Raw genomic sequence first — 17,250 nt, 5'->3', positions numbered from 1 at the left:
TAGGATTCTAAGCACTAAGTTAACACCATCTTGGCTTAAAGATATGGTGCTTCAGTCTGATCAAACAAAGAATGTTTCTGAGTCTGTTTCTTCTTCTAGTTCACCAAAAAGGGGTTCGGTTGGGAATTTGCTGAAGAGTGCCTCTAATAAGCTTTCTAAGGGTGGCCTTGTTAAAGTGAAATCTGGTCTCTGGTGGTTTGTCAAAATTTCGAGGCCCTTTTACTGTAAGGAAAGTCTATCCTCATTATGTTGTTCTTTCTAATGGGGAGAAGTGGAACTTGAGGAGAGTGGCTCTTTATCAGAAAGCTTGTTCTGGCGCTGATTCTTTGGCCTCTCGTTCTGTTCCTGTGCAGAAACAGCGTGATTGTAGGAATGATTGCTCTGGTTACATGTTTATTCCTTCTCATGTTTCTACCACGCCCAATTCTGTACAAATTTTAGGGAAGCGATGGTGGGGGTGATGCTCCTGATATGCAGTTCAGCAGTGGGGTGTCTAGTCAATCTGCTCTTTCTCCTTGTCCTGGTTCCCCACAGACTATTTCCAGGTCTCAAAGGTATCGTAGACCACCCTTGTATCTGAATGATTACTGTTGTGAATAATTAGTTTTTTAATGAGTGGAGGTGTGTTCCCTCTATCCCTTTGACATATTCTTTTGTTTTGTTTCCTAGCTTGTTTCTTTTTTAAATTTTCCTTATCTTTTGTTTTCTTCTTCTTTTGGTTCTAATTTTGTTTTATTTTCAAAGAGAGAAGATGTGTTGTATATTATTCCTTTCTCTATTTCCATGCTTTCCCATTGCATTAGATCTATGTCATGTATTCCAGAATGTAGGTGGCTCTGACTCATCCTGGCATTCTAGGTTGAGACAGTTTGTGCCTGGCCAGCTAGAGTTGAAGATGTCTGCTGTTTTACTTTTGAAATAAACCTGCTGTTATACACTGGAAGCCTGCGAGTATTCTACTACAGGGTGCTGGTGGAAGAGGGGGTGCTGGTGGAAGAGGGGGTGCTGGTGGCAGAGGGGACGCTGGTGGAAGAGGGGGTGCTGGTGGCAGAGGGTACGCTGGTGGAAGAGGGGATGCTGGTGGCAGAGGGGACGCAGGTGGAAGAGGGGACACTGGTGGCAGTGGGGACGCTGGTGGAAGAGGGGATGCCGGTGCCAGAGGGGATGCTGATGGAAGAGGGGGTGCTGGTTGGCAGAGGGGGTGCTGGTGGCAGAGGGGATATTATTCAAGAACAGGGGTCCTTAGCATTTTAGATAAGACAAAAAATTGATGAAATATAGGCCATCATTGGAAACTATATTTTGTCACTGTCCAGCCGGACAGGACGTTTTATTTTTCAACAATGTAAATCTTGTAATTAAAAGAATAACAAGGCACAATCCTGTACCGCGAGGGAAGAGAACACAAAGAATAAAGAAAAATTTCCAGAGTGTTGGAAAACAGGCAAAAGAAAGAGCAAATGTTGGCCACTTTTCAAATCAGTGTTACATTCAAGGTATGCCAATCAGCTGCCAAAACACAACAAGATTTAACACAATGGTTTGGGTTGTGAAGGCAATCTACATAGTCGACGTTTCGATCCCTAGTGCTCAGTTAATTGGGACCATCATCAGGACTGACAAATTTACAGTATTTGCCTGTCAATATAAATTATATATAGTTTTACCGCCTGTAAAGAAATGAAAGGAGGAAAAAAGCGAAAGAGAAAACTGTTTTAGAATTTAACAATTTTGACATGAAGAGAGTGTTCATTAGACCTGAAGATTGTTTGATCACATGCGATAACAAAAACTCTTGTACTCGGACTCGACTTAATCGTGCCTACATATGTGATACACTCGTGGTGGGTTTGTTTAAAAATAGACCGACGTGGTAGTGACTTGTGAATAGCTCCTTGTATTGTTATAGTACATTGATCTATTGAGAATGGTATAGTAGTGAAAAAAAGAATAGTAATTAAATAAGGATCAACATTGACGCGAACATTAATGGTGAACCTATTCTCAGTGGCTAAGACATGCAGTCGGCGTCAGTTGTGGGGTGAACGGAGGGGCGGGCAGTATGGGCTTACCCTGGGTCGGCGGGGATAGCGACCCTGTTGGTGGTGGTGGGGGAAGAGAGAATGCGGGTCATCCACCTGAAAATAAACGGGATTTTTAGCAATGAGTGCTGCTAAGGGCGGGGCTGTGCGTGGCTCATTCTCCGGGGCGCAATTTACCTTAAGAACTCGTGGGGTTCAAGCTCCGCGTTGGGTAGCCTGGGACTCGTTGGTTATTCACGTTCCCTGTGGGGAAATGAATTCTAGTCAGGAGATAGTACTAACAACAATGGCGCAAATTATAGATTTTGGAAGCCGGAACCTCTCGGAGTATCCGACTTAGTGCAATCTTACCTGAGGGCGTTTGGTTTCCGCGCTATGTCTCGGTCGACATAGTGGAGCAGCGGGCGGATAGTCAATGTCCGGTACAGCGCTGATTGTGCACTGGAGGCCATTGTACTGAAGTAAGCGTGCAACGCGTCAATGGGATGACGTCAGCAGTGGGCGCCATCTTGGAGTGGGAGTGAATGGCAGAAACTGATCGCCATGTTGGGTGGGTCAGTGCGCGGTGCGGCCGAAGGGCCGTCACATGCTATGAGGGGGGGGCAGGGGGAAGGGGCGCCCTCTTGAAAAGTGGGACCCATGGGTTAAGTCTGAGCGCCTTATAGCGGGGACAATGGAAGAAGTGACATTTGTGTAAATACCAATAATTCCAATGGTGAAAAGGTGCTTACTTACAGTGCAGGTGCAAATCTATTTAGTGACATTTCTTTAAAACATTTCTTTAAAACTTCTCATTTTGTTTGACCAATACATAACTTGTAAGAGCAATAAATCGTTCTTTGCCTATGTAGTTTCAGGAAATGCAGCATTTAGTCACTCAGAGGAGACTTGTCCAGTCCTCTAGGCGATTTAAGCCATTCCGAATGGTGTCAAATTGGATCATTGTTCTTAGTTCTTCCTTGTTCAGTAGCTGACCCAAATTACCCCCTCTTGGGGGAAGTTTCACGACTTTGAGGATGGACCATTTGATGTCATTCTCAGTGTGTCCTACTGCATTATAGTGGTCCACCAGGGGGGCATTTGCAGTCCTGCATCTAATGCGGCTTCTGTGTTGGCAGATTCTGGTCTTTGCTTTCTGCGTCGTTTGTCCCACGTAGAGTTTGGGACAGGGGCATTCAATAACATAAATCACATTTGATGTGTTACAATTTGAAAAAGATCGTCTTTCAAATGTGATGTGCTGGTGCGTGAATTTTGTGCCCTCCACCGTGAAGTCGCAAACATTACATCTTCCACACTTAGCATGACCTACAATGGGTGGCAAGCCCCAAGCTGTTTCAAGTGTATTCCCTTGTGTAGCACCTGGGAGAGCTGCCCTCACCAGATGGTCTTTCAGATTTTTATTTTTCCGAAATGCATCCCTGGCAGAGGGGATGCCAGTGGCAGAAGGGTGCTGGTGGCAGAGGGGTGCTGGTGGGCAGAGGGGATGCTGAAGGAAGAGGGGATGCTGGGGGCAGAGGGGATGCTGGTGGCAGAGGGGGTGCTGGTGGCAGAGGGGGTGCTGGTGGCAGAGGGGACGCTGGTGGAAAAGGGGACGCTGGTGGAAGAGGGGGTGCTAGGGGTAGAGGGGACGCTGGGGGCAGAGGGGACGCTGGTGGAAGAGGGGGTGCTGAAGGAAGAGGGGATGCTGGTGGAAGAGGGGACACTGGTGGAAGAGGGGACGCTGAGGGCAGAGGGGACGCTGGTGGAAGAGGGGGTGCTGAAGGAAGAGGGGACGCTGGGGGCAGAGGGGATGCTGGTGGAAGAGGGGGTGCTGGTGGAAGAGGGGATGCTGGTGGAAGAGGGGGTGCTGAAGGAAGAGGGGGTGCTGAAGGAAGAGGGGACCCTGGGGGCAGAGGGGACGCCGGTGGAAGAGGGGGTGCTGGTGGAAGAGGGGATGCTGGTGGAAAAGGGGACGCTGGGGGCAGAGGGGGTGCTGGTGGAAGAGGGGGTGCTGGTGGAAGAGGGGGTGCTGAGGGTAGAGGGGATGCTGGTGAATGAGGGGATGCTGGTGGAAGAGGGGGTGCTGAAGGAAGAGGGGACCCTGGGGGCAGAGGGGACGCTGGTGGAAGAGGGGGTGCTGAGGGTAGAGGGGATGCTGGTGGAAGAGGGGATGCTGGTGGAAGAAAGGGTGCTGAAGGAAGAGGGGACCCTGGGGGCAGAGCGGACGCTGGTGGAAGAGGGGGTGCTGAGGGTAGAGGGGATGCTGGGGGCAGAGGGGACGCTGGTGGAAGAGGGGGTGCTGGTGGAAGAGGGGGTGCTGGTGGAAGAGGGGATGCTGGTGGAAGAGGGGGTGCTGAAGGAAGAGGGGGTGCTGAGGGTAGAGGGGATGCTGATGGAAGAGAGGATGCTGGTGGAAGAGGGGGTGCTGAAGGAAGAGGGGATGCTGGGGGCAGAGGGGACGCTGGTGGAAGAGGGGGTGCTGGTGAAGAGGGGATGCTGGTGGAAGAGGGGATGCTGGTGGAAGAGGGGACGCTGGTGGAAGAGGGGGTGCTGAGGGTAGAGGGGATGCTGGTGGAAGAGGGGGTGCTGAAGGAAGAGGGGACGCTGGGGGCAGAGGGGACGCTGGTGGAAGAGGGGACGCTGGTGGAAGAGGGGATGCTGGTGGAAGAGGGGATGCTGGTGGAAGAGGGGACGCTGGGGGCAGAGGGGACGCCGGTGGAAGGGGGGACGCTGGGGGCAGAGGGGATGCTGGTGGAAGAGGGGATGCCGGTGGAAGAGGGGACGCTGGTGGAAGAGGGGACGCTGGTGGAAGAGGGGATGCTGGTGGAAGAGGGGATGCTGGTGGAAGAGGGGACGCTGGGGGCAGAGGGGACGCCGGTGGAAGGGGGGACGCTGGGGGCAGAGGGGATGCTGGTGGAAGAGGGGATGCCGGTGGAAGAGGGGACGCTGGGGGCAGAGGGGATGCTGGTGGAAGAGGGGACGCTGGGGGCAGAGGGGATGCTGGTGGAAGAGGGGACGCTGGGGGCAGAGGGGATGCTGGTGGAAGAGGGGACGCTGGGGGCAGAGGGGATGCTGGTGGAAGAGGGGATGCCGGTGGAAGAGGGGACGCTGGGGGCAGAGGGGATGCTGGTGGAAGAGGGGACGCTGGGGGCAGAGGGGATGCTGGTGGAAGAGGGGACGCTGGGGGCAGAGGGGATGCTGGTGGAAGAGGGGACGCTGGGGGCAGAGGGGATGCTGGTGGAAGAGGGGACGCTGGGGCAGTGCCAGGGATTCCTTATATTTCTCCACATTACAACGAGAAGTAGGTAAAGGAGTGCGGCAGAGACGCAGTGAGAGAATCAGTGAAGGGAACAGGGACGAGTGCAAGGGAAACAAGGACATTGTAGGAGAGAAGTGATAGTGCACGGGAAGGATAGATGGAAGTGAAGAGAGGGAGTGTGAGATGGGAGTGAGAAGAGCGAGTGTGAGACTGGAGTGTGGATCGGAAGGATGACATGCATCTGACGAGAGAGAAGGTGAGATTGAATTGATAATGGGGGTAACCCGATTAATACTGATGATTAAATTGAGGAGGTGGGGAGACAGGGCGTCAACAAGGGTTGTTAGACATAGGAAGGATGACCGTCATAGAGACGAGAGTTTGTCAAACAAAAACACTTTTAATTTATTTTCTTTTTACAGAGTCATTAACCTGCTGGGAGGCAATTTGGGTCTGTACGAAGCTTTGATGGAGGGGTGAAGTTGGTGCCTTCCATTGGTAGCTGTTGGAAATGGGATCCCTGGCTGGCCAGGGCTATCGCCAAAGTCAGTCAGAGACCACCACTCCCAAGTCAGGGCAAGGGAGTTACACGACAAGATAACCCCTGCTCACCCTCTAGGTAACGTGGCGCGAGCAGCAAGGCTAAACTTGGAGGCGATGTAAGTTAAGTATTTGCGCACGCACCCCAGTAACAACAACCAAAGGCCCACCACAAAGGAAACTCCACACAAGGTTATATAAAAATAGCCTTTGTATTGCACCAAAACACAATAGATAAAACACACACTTTACAATGTGCCAGAGGCACGGGCAGAATTTACAGGGGATATTTACAAGACAGGGCCACCTGTACCACTGTCAGGAATCAGAAGTAACACTTTCAGAAATAGCACTTAGAATGTAAATCACTGTAGCACAAAATATAAAATCAGAGCACACAACCAGTAATCACTGGTAACCAGGACCTCACTAGCACCACCTGTACTAGGGAGAAAACAACCACCTAAGTATCACAATACCTGTAGGGGTGTAAGCACATAACACATGATGCAATGCATAACATTCAGAGGTGTAAGGAAGGAGGCACATGACGCATTATCAACACATTCAGAGGTGCAGCGCAGGAGAACACATGATGAATAATCTACCCATTCAGAGGTGTAAGAGAAACGAATCTATGACATAATATCGACAGACAGAATATCTACATACAAAAATATCGACACAAAAATATCGAAATCAAATATATCGGAGTCATATCTTCATAAAGGTAAGTACAAAAATATCGAAAAATTAATATCGTAGTACAAAAATATCGAAATTAAAAATATCGTTTTTTTAAATGTATTAATAATAATGTAAAAATAATTTTAAAATACATATAATTTTACAAATATTAAATAAAAACATTAAAACATAATTAAAAAATTAAAACTAATACATATACATTTAAAATAAATTAAAAACTCTACATATAAATTAACACAAAAACTATTAAAACGCATGTATTTACAACGCATGTTTTTACAACGCAGGTACCTTTACAACGCATACCATTACAACGTAAGTATTGGTAAGAATATATTTCTTATTTTAATTTTAAAAAATTGAAAATAATATAATTTAATTTAATATAATTTAATGTAATTTTTTTAAATTTTATTTAATTGAAATTTTATTTTATTTGATTTTTACCCTGTACCGCTGTACCCCAAAAACCCAAAACTGACCCTGAACCCTAAAAATACCCCTGTACCCCAAGAACCCAAAACTGACCCTGAACCCTAAAAATACCCCTTTACCCAAAAACCCAAAACTGACCCTGAACCCTAAAAATACCCTTTTACCCAAAAACCCCAAACTGACCCTGAACCCTAAAAATACCCCTTTACCCAAAAACCCAAAACTCACCCTGAACCCTAAAAATACCCCTTAACCCAAAACTGACCCTGAACCCTAAAAATTTCCCTTTACCCAAAAACTGAAAACTGACCCTGAACCCTAAAAAAACCCATTTACCCAAAAACCCCAAACTGACCCTGAACCCTAAAAATACCCCTTTTCCCAAAAACTGAAAACTGACCCTGAACTGTAAAAATACCAAAAACCCAAAACTGACCCTGAACCCTAAAAATACCCCTTTACCCAAAAACTGAAAACTGAGCCTGAACCCTAAAAATACCCCTTTACCCAAAAACTGAAAACTGAGCCAGAACCCTAAAAATACCCCTTTACCCAAAAACTAAAAACTGAAAACTGACCCTGAACCCTAAAAATACCCCTTTACCCAAAAACTGAAAACTGACCCTGAACACTAAAAATACCCCTTTACCCAAAAACTGAAAACTGACCCTGAACCCTAAAAATACGCCTTTACCCAAAAACTGAAAACTGACCCTGAACCCTAAAAATACCCCTTTACCCAAAAACTGAAAACTGACCCTGAACCCTAAAAATACCCCTTTACCCAAAAACTGAAAACTGACCCTGAACCCTAAAAATACCCCTTTACCCAAAAACTGAAAACTGACCCTGAACCCAAAAATACCCCTTTACCCAAGAACTGAAAACTGACCCTGAATCCTAAAAATACTCCTTTACCCAAAATTAATTAACATTATTTAATTACCAATTAATTATTAATTAACAATAACAATAAAGTAAATATATTAGCACATTAGCTATAATTAATGTAATTTACTAACTAATATTAATTTTACCCAAATAATTAATTAACAATAACAAAAAATTATATATATTAAAAAAGTACTGTAATTAATGTAATTAACTAATTAATATTAATTAATTACCAATTAATTATTAATTAAAAATATGTACAAAATTATATTAATTAATTAAATAATTAATATTAATTAATTACCAATTAATTAATATTTAAAAATATGTACAAAATTATATTAATTATTTAACTAATTAATATTAATTAATTACCAATTAATTAATAATTAAAAATATGTACAAAATTATATTAATTAATTAACTAATTAATATTAATTAATTACCAATTATTTATTAATAAAAAATATTTACAAACATATATTAATTAATTAATTATTATTAAATTACTTCCCACCCTATTCCCCTATAAACCCACAACCCGCTCTGATACTAAAACGCAAAATGTAAACAAATGTACAAATTTTCAAACATACATCACAAAACATGTTTAACAAACATATAAACAACATAATAAAATACATAACACTAAACAAAATTTCGATATTAGTAAAATTCGATATTAGTAAGATACATACCTTAAAAAACAATATTCTGTCTGTCGATATTTTGGACATCGATATTCTTTACTATCGAAATTAAAACATCGATATTATTGTATATCGATATTTTAATTTCGATATTTTGTCTCACTACCAAGAGAAACACATGACGCATCAACACACGTTCAGCGGTGTAAGGAACAAGGCACATGATGCATCAACAACACATTCAGAGGTGCAGAACACAGGGTGCGCAAAACATACTACACATTGTACATTTCCTAACACCCAAAAGCAATAGGACATAGATCATAACAGCATCTAAACCTCAGTTAGCGCATAAATCATGTTTAGCGCAGAACTCACAAAGTCCAGGTTGCGCCACTGCGCCAGAACCTAAACGTAGCAGCTGCCCACTACTTGCTGGGCAGCTGAGGGACAGAACAGGGGGCCTAAACGCTGCAGCTGGCACTAAGTGCTGCGCAGCTGGGGAAGGCCAGGGATGAAGGAGTGCGCCTCACTCCTAAAGTCCACAGTACATGTCCCTAGGGAAAGAAATACCTACACGGTGCAGCTGCCCACTACTTGCTGGGCAGCTGGAAACACATCTGCGCCAGGGGCCCTCACTAGCCCCTCAGGAACACTGTGCCCAACACGTTGGAGCCCTTCACAGGCTGTGAATCCATAACGTGTGCATGGGAGCACTCTGTCTCCTTAAAGAAACAATAGCACTAAAAACATGCACAAGTGACTGGGCCCCCACGAGCCTCTCTGGGGCTCCAAAACACTATGTGGGCACTCAAGAGCCCCTCGAGGGCTCTCCAGTGGGGCCTCGCAATCGGTGGGGCCTCGCAATCGGTGGAGTCCCGCTCGGGGACTCAAAAACACTCGTAATGCCCCCGGAGCCTCTTGGGCTCGTGAAACCATGCTGCCCGCTAGAGCCTCTCTGGGCTCTCCGCTCACACAATGCCCCTCGAACGTTGGAGTCCCTCCGGGGGGGACTCGAAATGCAGAGGACGGCCCCCCAGCACCGGAGACACAGAGCAGCACTCACCGGGCCGTAGGCTTCCTCTTGGCTCCCTTCTCTGCCGGCTCCTCTCCTGGGCAGCGGTAGGGGAAGCCTTCTCTCCTGGGCTGCGGCGGCAACATCTCCGGTCTCCCTCTTGACCCGGGAGACCGGCATAGCAGCAAGGGCTTCCCCCAGGCAGGGGGAAGCGGAAACAACATCTTCGCCCCGGACTGCGGGGGCGGGAATTCCGGCCGGGCCGCGCTGCCATTGGGCGGCAGGCCAGCCACTTCCGGGTCGTCGCGGGCAGCGCGGCGGCCCGGCTGGGCATTTAGGCGGGGGTTGAACTCACCGAGAGGTAGGCTCTTGTTGTGTTCATAATTCTTGTGTCCCTCCTAGGACACCTTACCATGTGTGCCCGCCTGTGTCCCTGCGAGGACACCGTACTAGCAGTGAGGTCACCAGCTGGCAACTGTCAGAAGTGACAGTTACCAGCTGATCGCCGAGGACTGCAGCTGCGCTCCACGCTTGAGGAGCGTACGTGTTGGCCCTTGAATAAAGGAGTTTAAAACGAACTTCTTGTTTGTTATTCTTAACAAAACTGGCGACGAGGGGCCAACACGCAAGAACCCACGGACAAAGAATAAAAAAGCAGTCACATGTATTTCAGAAACTTCGCTGGCTTAAAGGACATTGAAAATATTTTTCTTTATTAAACATCTGAAAACGCGGAGTATGCAGAGCGTAAGCTGGAATGGAAAACGGAAATAATTAAGGAAAAAGATATCTACCGCGATCCAAGCGTGTCAACTGCGTGTCTGCCGCTGCTGTGAGGCCGATAAAAAAAAAAAGGGTAAAAGACTTTTAATGCAGCAGTAATAACATGAATGGACTTAAAAAAGAGAATATGAGGGGATGTGTGCATAAGAGTAGAGCACAGTAGCCCAGATAGTCTGGAAACTTTCAACTGTCACATCAACGGTTGGGAAAGACGGTTGACTGGAGGAACTGTCAGGAAGCAGCTGAGGAGTACCAGAGCTGTTTACACGTCGTAGCGTCAACACGTAATCGACGTTGGCGGCCATTTGGAAGGAAGGATATCTGTTAGAAGTATACAGCGGTCCAGCCTATTCTATGCAACCGGGAAGTGGCTGCAAGGAAAATAAACGTGTCGCTCTCAGTGCGCTTGTCGGCAGAAACGGGAGAAGAAGTGTCCGAAGAAGCAGCGCGCTGGTAGCAGTGAATGTAACGAAGGAAAAACGGTAAATAAAAAAATATAAATATATATACTATTAAAACAAAATAAGCATCTTCACTTCAGCTGTGTAAGTGACTCCATCGGAAGTATTTTAATAAGAGCAGGCTTCAGAGACTGAGTGTGCACGAATCCAGCAGCAGAATAAAAAGACAACATAACGCAGTAGTGCCTATAGACTAAGATGCACATTACCACAGCCATGCAATAGAGACTGAGTGTACATCCATCTAGCAACCAATTAAAATCGGAAAAAATAAGAAAAAGCATAGCAGTGTCAACAATTTATAATTCCTTTATATAAAAAAAAATTATCTACACATAAAAGAAAATGAGTGACTTAGCTACAGGATGCATATGGAATCTCTCACCCCCTGAGGCATTTCTGCGTGCTGGTAGTGTACCAACTTTAAAGTGGGAAGAGTGGAGAGACTATTTCCTCAACTACATTTCCACAATTGAAGAAGATGCAGAATTGAAGCCTGAGAAAAAGTACAAGATGTTAATGCACAATTTAGGTGCAGGAGGAATAAAAGTTTATAATTCAATAAATAAAAAAACAAGAGGTGGTAATGATGGTGATGTGTTCTCCAACGCAATTGATGACCTAAACGCATACTATAAACCTACAGTTTGTGTTGGGGTAGACAGGTACATATTTTTCCATAGGAGACAGGGGAAGGAAGAGACAATAGATGACTATGTATCTGCTCTTAAGGATCTAGCGATTAACTGTCGTTTTGGAGGACTACACGATGAACTAGGTGCACAGACATAATATCGACTCCAAAATATCGTCTGGACAGAATATCGAGTTTTAAATATCGTTTGGAGAAAATATCGACTAGACAGAATATCGACAGCCAAAATATCGTTTTTAAGGTAAGTGAAGTAATATCGACTGTAAATAATATAGACAGTGAAAATATCCAAGTATATAATCTAGATAGTAAAAAATATTGTTTTTTAAATAATATTTAATTATTTATAGTGTGTTTATGTTATAATATGTGTGAAAAGTGTCAATTTCTTTTTTTTTTTTTAATTAATTATTTTTTTAATTATTGTGTAATTTAATTCTGTAGCGGGTTGTGGGTTTATAGGGGAATAGGGTGGGAAGTAATTTAATTATAATTAATTAAATATGTAAATTTATTAATTGGTAGTAATAATTAATTAATTGGTAATTAAATAATATATGTTAATTATTTAAAATTTAATTGGTAATTAATTTTATTTAATTGATTAATTGCTAATTATGTCAATTAAAATAATTTATTTTCTCTAGCGGGTTGTGGGTTTATAGGGGAATAGGGTGGGAAGTAATTTAATTATAATTAATTAAATATGTAAATTTATTAATTGGTAGTAATAATTAATTAATTGGTAATTAAATAATATATGTTAATTATTTAAAATTTAATTGGTAATTAATTTTATTTAATTGATTAATTGCTAATTATGTCAATTAAAATAATTTATTTTCTCTAGCGGGTTGTGGGTTTATAGGGGAATAGGGTGGGAAGTAATTTAATTATAATTAATTAAATATGTAAATTTATTAATTGGTAGTAATAATTAATTAATTGGTAATTAAATAATATATGTTAATTATTTAAAATTTAATTGGTAATTAATTTTATTTAATTGATTAATTGCTAATTATGTCAATTAAAATAATGTATTTTCTCTAGCGGGTTGTGGGTTTATAGGGGAATAGGGTGGGAAGTAATTTAATTATAATTAATTAAATATGTTAATTTAATAATTGGTAGTAATATTTAATTAATTGTTAATTAAAAAATGTTTGTTAATTAATTAAAATGTAATTGGTAATTAATTTTATTTAATTGATTAATTGCTAATTATGTTAAATGAAAGGGGTATTTTTAGGGTTCAGGGTCAGTTTTTAGTTTTTGGGTAAAGGGGTATTTTTAGGGTTCAGGGTCAGTTTTCAGTTTTTGGGTAAAGGGGTATTTTTAGGGTTCAGGGTCAGTTTTTAGTTTTTGGCTAAAGGGGTATTTTTAGGGTTCAGGGTCAGTTTTCAGTTTTTGGGTAAAGGGGTATTTTTAGGGTTCAGGGTCAGTTTTCAGTTTTTGGATAAAGGGGTATTTTTAGGGTTCAGGGTCAGTTTTTAGTTTTTGGGTAAAGGGGTATTTTTAGGGTTCAGGGTCAGTTTTCAGTTTTTGGGTAAAGGGGTATTTTTAGGGTTCAGGGTCAGTTTTCAGTTTTTGGGTAAAGGGGTATTTTTAGGGTTCAGGGTCAGTTTTCAGTTTTTGGGTCAAGGGGTATTTTTAGGGTTCAGGGTCAGTTTTCAGTTTTTGGGTAAAGGGGTATTTTTAGGGTTCAGGGTCAGTTTTCAGTTTTTGGGTAAAGGGTTATTTTTAGGGTTCAGGGTCAGTTTTTAGTTTTTGGGTAAAGGGGTATTTTTAGGGTTCAGGGTCAGTTTTGGGTTTTTGGGGTACATATACAATATTGCCTATTATTTAATTAAATGTTGTTACTATATATATATGTTTTAAGAAATATGATTAAAAATATATATATTTTTTTACTTTCATTAAATATTTAATTATTAAAAGTTATTTTAAGTATTGTTAATTATATTTTAGTAATTAATTTTTTATATTAATGTAATTAAACATTGTTTTTAGTAAAGTCGATATTTTTTACAACGATATTTTTGTAAACGATATTTTGTAGTCGATATTTTTGTACTTACCTGTTTGTACATACAAACTCGATATTTTTGTAGTAGATATTTTCACCTCGATATTTTGGGTACTCGATATTGTGGTAGTCGATATTCTTTCAGTGATCCGATGAACTAATAAGGGATCAAATAGTAATGCAAGGCTCGAACGAGAACATCCAAGACAATCTTTGGGCAAAGGGTGAGTACCCACTGCAGAATGTAATAGATATAGCGAGGAAGGCGGAACTTACTGGACGATGTGCCAAAGCTGTGTTAAAAGACGATAAGATAAAGAAAGATTGTGACCAGGTCAGCAAAGTGTCCGGTCAAAGTTGGAAAGTCAACAAGCAACCTGCAAGAAAGGAAGACAGTATCCAACCAGACAGAAGACAAGAGAAACGGGGGAAGGGATATTGTTACCGATGCTTGAGCACTGCACACATGGCATATGATTTTAGATGTCCCGCCCGTGAAGCAAGGTGCACATTCTGCGGCCTAATTGGTCATTTCAACAAGGCATGTAATAGGAAGAAACCTCAACATGCAAAAGTAGTTGTAGACGAAGAAGAAGAGCTGGATGATGACACAGAGGAAGACATCAACATGTACATCCTCAACATAGACGATGAACAAGAAGAAGTAGAGGATACAGGAAAAGGAGCTCAGACAAGAAAACCGATGTGTACCATGACAATTGGTGGTGTGGAAATAGACTTAGCTGCAGATTCAGGCTCACTATACACCATCGTTAATGAAAGGGTATGGAAAGCAAAATTCAAGGAGGTGATCGGTGAAAGACTCAATAAACCGGACATAAGTATCAAATCATTCGAGGAAAAACCAATTGAAATATTAGGGTACAGGACTCTCAGGTTCATATTCAAGAGTAGAGAGGCTCAATGCAAACTATATGTATCGAGGGTAGGACCATCTGTACTTGGATGGATGGACCAAGGAAGTCTAGGAATCAAGCTGGATCCTAACAGCCGTGAGCCAGTGCTTAGTATGACAGACGCAGACGTCTACGCAGAATCTCAAAGTAAAATGCCTATCAGGACCGATATTGACATTAAAAGAAATGAAATGGAAGAGTCACACATAGAAAATGTAAGGAAGGGTTCCAGCAAAATAACAAGGGATGAATGGTTGGAGGAAAACAAGAAGAACAAAGGCATATGTATACCATCCACGCCTTGGGAAATGATTGGCATCGACGTAATTGGACCGGTGTCTGATGGGAATGAATTACAATATATAATGGTTATGATTGACCACTACACGAAATGGCCAGAAGTAAGGGTCAATAAAAAAGCTGATTCTTTGCACGTGGTCCAATTCTTGGAAGACACCTTTACGCGTGAGGGATTACCAAAAAGGTTAGTAAGTGGTTACGGGGTGCAATTCACCTCAGACATATTCAAAGGATACATGAAGAAGCACCACATTGAACACATAACAACGTCAATATACCACCCTGCGGGCAATGGAGCCGTAGAGAAATTTAGCAGAGTACTTGAAGGTAACATTCTGATAGCCACTTCAGACCAATTGGACTGGAAGAGAGAAATAATGAAAACAGTGTGGGCATACAGGATAACGCCGTGCGAGTCTACTGGCTACAGCCCATTTGAACTCATGCGTGGACGAACTCCACTTACAAAGGACAATGTGGGCTGGGTTAAGGCTGCCTGCAGGGTACACTGGTCCTCAGCGGTGGTGAAAGAAAGACTAGCTCAAACACAATCTAGGAACAAGAGTTACGACGACAAGAAACCTGGATGCAGGAAGGTGGACATCATGACTGGAGATGTGGCGAAGACAAGAAGAAGCAGACACGTCGGCAAGGGTCAAGAGAGATACACCAAACCCCTTGCTGTTCGTGGAGGGCACTGCAATTCCGCACGCCTGAGTGATATGAAAGCCCGGCGTTTCTCAGCATTGTCATCTCGCAAACATCCCGGAAAGGATACAGTGGGCAACACACGGTTTAAAACTACTGCAGTGCAATTCGGAACGCGGAACGGTAGTACGGCAAGACAATACTTTTCTGACACGGAATCTGATTTTGAACGTCCAACAACCCTAGAGCGGAGTAGTGATGATGGTGGGCATAAAGGCACCCGACCAGAGGACTGTTTGGCCTCTACATCCAGCCCTGCAGGCGCAAGACGCAGGCTACCTGCCATCCCGGTCTGTGACCTGGCTCAACCTTTGGACAGATGCAGTGCTGGTAGACTGTTTAGACTGCCAGCAAAACTTAGGAACTATACATGTGGTTAGCGGAGCCCTATGCTCCTTTCCTGTTCTTGTTGGTTCAGTTCTCCCCAAGGAAGGGGGATGTGTTGTGTTCATAATACTTGTGTCCCTCCTAGGACACCTTACCATGTGTGCCCGCCTGTGTCCCTGCGAGGACACCGTACTAGCAGTGAGGTCACCAGCTGGCAACTGTCAGAAGTGACAGTTACCAGCTGATCGCTGAGGACTGCAGCTGCGCTCCACGCTTGAGGAGCGTACGTGTTGGCCCTTGAATAAAGGAGTTTAAAACAAACTTCTTGTTTGTTATTCTTAACAAAACTGGCGACGAGGGGCCAACACGCAAGAACCCACGGACAAAGAATAAAAAAGCAGTCACATGTATTTCAGAAACTTCGCTGGCTTAAAGGACATTGAAAATATTTTTCTTTATTAAACATCTGAAAACGCAGAGTATGCAGAGCGTAAGCTGGAATGGAAAACGGAAATAATTAAGGAAAAAGATATCTACCGCGATCCAAGCGTGTCAACTGCGTGTCTGCCGCTGCTGTGAGGCCGATAAAAAAAAAAAGGGTAAAAGACTTTTAACAGCTCTCTCGAAGGAATTCGTAACCGGGCAAGCAGCGGCAACTGAAGACGGCAATGAGCGGGGTGGCACCCGCGCCGCTCGGGGTGACAAATGCCGGGTGGGCACCGGCCAAGGCACATGGAGCGCTCTCAAGCGCTTAGCGACCATGCAGCGCTTCCAGGCGCTATAGGTGAAAGAAAAGCGCTCCCAGGCGCTGAAATAGCAAATAAAGCGCTCCCAAGCGCTAGGGCAGACAGGACAAGGCTCAGCAGAAGGTCCTGGGCATCAGGAGGGGCATGCAGGGCCCAGGGGCCGGCGCACAGGGCAGGAGACAGCCCCCATGGCGGTCCCTCCTGGGCCCCACCAGCAGCAGCCCCCTCCTATCAAGATCCTGGAAAAGAACAACTTCTGTGGGGACACAGCCCCATTTTTATACACCATTTTCCTTTGTCTGAGGGCAGGGTGGGGGCAGAACCAGTCGCAGCTGGTTCTTGAGTACTCTGTTTACCTCAACCACCCTCTCTATTCACTGGCAGGGCTTGGGTCATTAGACGCACCACAGGGGGGCGGAGCCAGCATTGTGTGGGGAAAACCCAGCCCATCCAGGACACAGGTACACTCCTCCCACACATCACTCATGCTAATCTCCCACTCACCACCGGGCAGACCCATCCAGACTTCCTGGAGCCTGTCATGCCAGCCAGCTCCAGCCAATCACACTCCAGCACCCTCACTGCACACGTACAGCCATGTCTAGGAATGACACTTCCCCACTAGACACATACAAGCCGCACATACCGTTGCGCAGCATTCACTCCCACGAGTTCACTTATATCAAACTCGAGCCTGCACTCCCCACACATCAGGAACTACCAGGGGCACATACATTCCCCATGCATTCCTATGGGAGGGCAGGCCTACCTCACACACGCACTCAGGGAGCGCACGCAC

This window comes from Lissotriton helveticus, chromosome 1_2, assembly GCF_964261635.1.
Source record: "Lissotriton helveticus chromosome 1_2, aLisHel1.1, whole genome shotgun sequence".
NCBI lineage: Eukaryota > Metazoa > Chordata > Amphibia > Caudata > Salamandridae > Lissotriton > Lissotriton helveticus.
This window is presented reverse-complemented; position numbering follows the sequence as displayed.